Raw genomic sequence first — 6,919 nt, 5'->3', positions numbered from 1 at the left:
AGAGAGTGGGCGATTCTGTCTCTCAGCTCCAGAGGGTAACCTTGAGGGCCATCCCTGCTAGAGGGGGAAGGTTTTCAGACACACTCCAACGGAGAGTGTGCAGAAATCCTCTCACCCTCACAGAATGGGACTGGGCTTGTACAGAATAAAGTGATTCACTGTCAGTCATCTTGCTGTTGGATTTACATCTCTGTAGAGCTAGCAAGAACTTCTGGTTTCCAGCAACAACATTATCTCTGAGATGTCTGTTTCCCTGCCCACTAGCTCAGGAATTTTCTCATCTCCCAAGTTAACCTTGGAAATAGTCAAGTCAGGCTGGTCTGTAACAGCCTTCACTGCTAGAAAACAGCCTGACCTTCAGCTTCTGTCTTTTAACTCGGGAGAGTGCCCTGCTACAGGAGGAGAAAAGCCAAAATAGTCCTAGTGATGTGCATTTTGTAGGGCTCAGCCAATCTGCCTGCCAAAGCTTATGTTGGACAGAAGCAAAGACTTTACGCCCCCCACTTCTTCTACCTTTTTTTTCCCTCTCTGTTTCTCGATTGGTGGGAATTTAATGCAAAATACATTAATGTAGATAAGAAGCAGGAGCAAAGTACAAGGATGGTGATGGAGGCTGCAAAACCAGGCTATCACATTGTCTTTGTGGTCCCCGTCATGTTGTGAACTCAGTAAACAGCTGTGTTTACAAAAGCACCTGGGTGCTGCCATTGAAAATAAGTACAGCCAAAGAATCCTTTGCAGTGCTGGATGTTAAGAGGGACTGATTGTCTCCTGCTGCAGGACACAGAAAATTATTTGAAAATCTGTATGAAATTGTTGTGGAGCATTTTTGACAGCATCACATAGCCACAGCAACTTCATGTGCTGGAAGGCAGAATAACCGAGGGCTGTGAAGTATCAGCTCATCTTATAATCTTCCCTGCCCCATCGTTATGTGTAGAGGTGGAATTAAACACAGGGGGGGAAAAAATCAAAACGAGATTCATTTAAAAAAAAACCACAATAAAAGATATTTACAGATGGGGTTTTACAGCTCTGAGCTGCAACCTGTGGACAGGCCGAGGATTTAAATACCACAGGACATATTAAAGGCTCAGTTCCCTGCCACCACACAGCTGCTGCGAGAGCAGATGCTCACAGTGAATAGAGATGTTGTACTTTGGCAGGTGCTGTTATACCTTAATGGGCACAGCCTCTCTGCCTCCCCAGCACAGCCTCAGGTAGCTGTTGGCAGCACTGAACAGGGTCGTTATCAGATCTTAGTGGTGCGTTTGCTGCTGCGGCTTTGAAGCAATACCAATTGCCATCTCTGGCAACTCTCTCAGCATCATTACCCTTTTGAAGGACACCAGTGAGATCACAGCGAGCAAGTGAAGGTTTTCCCCAGCTGGACCAGCAGGTCCATTTTTTAACCTGTATTCTGAATTTATAAAAGCTTCCTGTAATGGGAGCTTTGTGTTGCCTGAATGCGGTGCGTTCCTTACGCAGCCTTTGCTGGACGCTGGAGGAGAGGCAATTCCCTTCGTCTAAGGGAACCAAACCTCTACAATCAGCAACTGCCTGCCTCCAAGGCTTATTTGGAGTCTAATCACACAGGCAAAGCTGGGGACTGGCCTCAGCCTTTCTAACAGGAAATGCATGAGGAGAAACAGTCAATCAAGAGTTGGCAGCAGCAGAGACTGGTACCATTCTTGGGTGCGGTGAAGACGGGAGGGGGTAGAACTAGAGGGCCTATGAAATGAGCTGTGCAGGGTACTAAGTACAATCCTATGGTCTGTTGGATTCTCCAGGAGGTAACAAAAGGGTTGAAAACACCCTCAAACATAGCTGTACTTGTTTGAAGGACTTTCTTCTTCGAGCAAGTTTCTCTTTCCTTAGATATTAACAGGACACCAACGGGGAAGGAGCTGCTTCCACTGGGAGGATGGAGGACCTGTCAGTAACTCTGCATGACTTGCTAGAGATATCCTACTGTCACTGTGGGTTGTGTTTAGATGAGAAATCTCTTTTTATCAGGTAGTTTCCAACTCGGTTCAAGGAAGTGATTTTGGCACCTAGGTCATAAAACTGGTGCCACAGGACATCACATGCCATGTTATGCCCAGTGTGCAGAGGCTCACTTCACCTCTACCATGGGACTCAAGCACCAACAGCCCCTGCAAACCAGCCAGGCAAAGCATTTTATGCCCCAGCAGTGTCTCTTTTGCATGTGGAAGTCCAAAGGCACGAGCAGTGAAAGAAGAATTGACTCCAGCCCAAACAAAACAAGAAACGAGCAGTAAACAAAGACCAGGCGATGGCCCTGCCAGGCGACTTCCATGGGGCACAGGTTTATAGTTAGCAATGCAGTTTGTTTTATTAGTTATAAATAAAGTACAAAAAATCCACCAAAAGTGAATCTAAGCATTTACACAATTTCTAATGTCTTTTCATTTCTTCAATGCACTATTGCTTTAATATTAATAATAAATATTTTTCTAGCTTTCTTCTATAAAATAGTCTATGTAGCAAAATGTTGCACAGCACAACAGAACAGCAGTAGGAGTACAAAAATGTGGGTGATCCTTTCACCAGTCCGGGTCATTAAAGGAGAGGATTTTTGTTCACTAGCTCCTTGTTTTATTTATCCCTTTTACAATGTCTTTCCAGAGGGGAACAACTGACCCTCCCATCACTGCATGGCTCAAAACCACAGCTCCTGGCTACAGGGGAGAAGCGTGACAGAACAGCAAGGTGAAAAAAAACCATAGGTTTTAAACCCAGGGTAAGGCAAAATCAACAAAGCAGAGCAGCACCCTGAAGGGACAGAGAGGGGGAAAAAATAAAGTTACAGTCATTTTGTGCCTTTCTAACCGAAGAAAAAGAATTGCATCCAAAGCCTTTTAGGGGAGATGGCTGCTGGCTGAACACAGGTGTTGAACACCAGTCCATACATGGCCGAGCATCTGCACCGACCAAGAGCAGTTATGGCTTAAAGCTTAACATTGTCAAAGGTGCTCTAACCTTCTTTCAAGACTTGAGCACTTGATATTCAGGAGCCTTTGGGGAAAGGGCAGTTGTGAGAGCAATGCAGCCATGGCTGGAGATGGTGGGGTTTGGCCACTGCTGCAGGAGCAGGATGTCACCTTGGGACTGACCCATTCCTTGAGGACAGGAGGGATGCAGTCCAGATCCCAGCTCTACGGGGGATTAAAAAGCTCCAAGCTGAGGATTCCCCCTTAACAGGGGGGCTGAAAACAACTGAGCAAGATCAGCAGCGTTGAGGGCTTCTGCTCCATGCACGTTTCACAGCTGAGCTATAGCAAATGGTCACAGCCAGGAGTCACAAAGGGATGCTGAATCACTTCTGCAAGCATCCCAGCCTCTCTCAGCTAGGTTAGGGTTCGCTCTTCAAAAATTGCAGTGAATACCTCAGTTTCGTTGCCTCCAAGCTCAAGCTCAAATGCTTACCTCCTTCATCCTTCCTGCAGTGCAAAGAGGGTGAAAAGAGCCAGCAGGCACCAAAAACTGGACAGACTCACCATGCCTGGGCTTCCTTCCACAGCTTTTGACACAATTTGCAGAGTCTTGCACCAAATGCCTGCAGTGCCCCAAGCACAGCCCCACAGCGAGGGCCCTGCCGGGTGTCAGTGCAGGGGAACACATGCAGCAGGAGCAGTGGCATCGCCAGTGGCATTGGGGACGAGGCTGTGCCAAAAGCCAACCCAAATAGAATCTTAAGGGCTGCAAGGGACCTTTAGAGATCATCCAGTGCAACTCCCCTGCCAGAGTAGGACCACCTAGAGTAGGTCACACAGGAACTCATCAAGCTGGGTTTGGAATGTCCCCAGAGGAGGAGACTCCACAGCCTATCTGGGCAGCCCCTGCCAGTGCTCCCTCACCTCAACAGGGAAGAAATTCTTCCTTGTGTTTGTTTGGAACCTCTTTTGTTCCAGCTTGTACCTTTGCCCCTTGTCCTATCATTGAGAACAGCCTGACTGACGTTTTCGTTTTTGCACAGCACTGCCGCTGGTCGCCTCTAATGTGCCAGGACATGAGTGAAAGGATCACCAGAGTTTGATTATGAGTGCAAATAATATTCAGATATATATATATATGTGCTAAACACAGTCACTATATTGCAGTTTTCCACTATGTCACAGCATACAGAATCAAAGGTTTGCATTTTTATGGAATGTATCCAAGGGTAACAGCACCACAGTAAATACAGTTTGTAATCACACACCCTGATTTTTTTCTCTTTTTTGTTGTTTTTTTTTTTTGACAAGATAAGCATCATCCCCTACATCTCATGTTTAATTATTTTTATTTTCTTTTAAAGTACCGACGCATGCAAAGCATTCCATTCCCAGAAACAATGCAAAAAATGAGGTAATAGGAGTAATAAAAAAAATTAGTATTAATTTCTAAATAAATAAATTATAATTGAAAAGGAAAAAAACTATAAAAATAATTAAATAAGAACCCACAATATCTAAAAGTTAGTCATAAATTATGATTGTTAAATATAAGGCATTTAAACTCACAAAACCCTGTAAACTATCAATGCTTTGTTCCAAGAGATCTTCTGTGGTTTGCTTCGGGGTTTGGTGTTGGTTTGTTTTGTTTCGCTTTGTTTTCAGCTCAATGCTAATTGGCACAACCTACTCGTACAAATTACTGAAAGGCAAAGGAACCTGACACACCGATGCAACTCCAGACAGACGCTGTAAAATCGCACGCACCTCGGGATCAGTCACTCACACGGGACCACGGGAGTTTGGTGTTTTTCTCCACCAAAGGGTGGGGTTTGGTTTTTTTTTTTTGTTGTTTCTCCTTTTTTTTAAAAAACAAAACCAAAACAAAACAAACTCAAAACAAAACAAAGAAAAAACTGTGCTTGTTCATTAGGCAAATAGTAATACTTTCGCATAGGCTTGAAGAAAACACGCTGCTCAGAAGCGTTGCTCGGACTCTCCCTGCCTGACCAGGGTCCCAACCATCCTGTATCTTCCCTTGCTTCATCCCCAGCTCACGCCTGGACAGACCAGGCTGGCTTACAGTGTATTTTACCAGCAAAGCTTTGCTTTGCTTCTCCATAGTGTTAGTTATATTAGTAGTATTTTTAATGCTGCTTCAATCTGCTGCTGCTGGAACAAGCCCTATAGGTTCTGACTCATCACTCCTGGACTCGTGGGCATTGGGGCTGGGACCACCACAACCCCCAGGAAACCATCATTTGTGCTAGGTGGCAAATATCTTGTAGAATCATAAAGTAGTTGGGGTTGGAAAGAGACGTTTAGAAGTCAATTAATCCAACCTTTCTGCCACAAGCAAGGACATCTTTAACCAGACTGGATTGCTCAGAGTCCCTGACTCTGAATGTTTCCAGGGACGAGACATCTACAACCTCTCTGGGAAACCTGTGTCACTGCCTTGCCATCCTCATCATAAAAAAAGCCACCCTAGTGTCTTCCTTGTATGCCAGCATTTGTCTCCCTCCACTCCACCTTCCCTGCATGGGCACAGCAAGAAAGAGGCTCTCACATCCTTGCGTTCTGTAGGGCTCCCCACTTTTTCCTTACCCTGTCGAGCTGGGGGGAAAAAATTCTCTGGGATTACAGAATGGTAGGGATTGGAAGGGACCTTTAGAGATCATCTAGTCCAAACACCCTACAGAAGCAAGTCAACCTCAATCTGGTCGCAAAGGAACATAACCAGGTGGGTCTTGAAGACCTCCAAGGAAAGAGACTGCACAACCCCTCTGGGCAGCCTGTGCCAGGGCTCCCTCACCTCACAGTGAAATAGTTTTTTCTTATGTTTAAATGGAACTTCTTGTGTTCCAGCTTCATCCCATCACCCCTTGTCCTGTTTCTAGATATCATCAAAAAAAGGGATGTGCCAAACTCCTGACACCCACCCTTTAAATACTTATAAATGTTAATAAGATCTCCCCTCAGTCTCCTCCAGACTAAACAGCCCCAGGTCCCGCAGTCTTTCCCTGTATGAAAGATGTTCCATACCCCTGATCATTTTGGTGGCCCTGCACTGGCCTCTCTCCAGCAGTTCCCTGTCCCTCTGGAGCTGAGGAGCCCAGAACTGGACACAGGACTCCAGATGAGGCCTCACCAGGGCAGAGTAGACGGGGAGAAGAACCTCCCTTGACCTGCTGCCCACACTCTTCTTGATGCATCCAGGATGCCTCTGAGGTTGCCAGTTACAGCTCACAGGAATCCCAGAGTCTCTCAGACGTGAAGTTATAATTGTTTCTACTTGAAGATCATCACCTGGCTCCAGCAAAAGAGATATTCAGGGGAGCTAGAAATCATCCCCACGATATCAGCATTTTCAATATTTAATGCTCCTGATTAATTCACCTAGCTCCTCTGCACCTCTCTTTTGCTCACTTAGCATGCAAAAAAACAACCCCACAAACCCAACATTTAAACAAAAAAGGGGAAAAAAAAAAACCACAAGGGTTTGGTTGTGAATATCAGTTCTTCAGAGCGTTTTCAGCTTGGTCCCTGCAATTGACATGGTGAGGTCTTTATTTCAGAGAGAGCCTGGATTGCAACAGCTCACTCCTTCGGGGACCACCTCCTAATTCTGTTTGAGCATTAACAGAATTAAGTCTCATTTTAACAACTACTGGATTCTCCAGCCTGAAATATGTGTACAAACACACGTGGGTGCAGGTGCACGTGCTCTGAGGCAGTCACAACCCAACCTATCCAAAAAGCAGCAACTCCCTCCCAACTTGCTGTGCAGAAACGCTTGTGGCCTCCACAGTGCCTTGCAAGCATCGAGTTTTCTACCATCCTGTTATCAGAGATGCCTTTGCCTAGGAGAGGAGCTGGCAGCGTGCGTCTCTGAGCTCCTCTCTGGCGTTATTATACAGCAAAACTCAGCTGTAGTCACTGACTCCTGTTACCATCATTTT

Source organism: Colius striatus, chromosome Z (assembly GCF_028858725.1).
Source record: "Colius striatus isolate bColStr4 chromosome Z, bColStr4.1.hap1, whole genome shotgun sequence".
Taxonomy (NCBI): Eukaryota; Metazoa; Chordata; class Aves; order Coliiformes; family Coliidae; genus Colius; species Colius striatus.
This window is presented reverse-complemented; position numbering follows the sequence as displayed.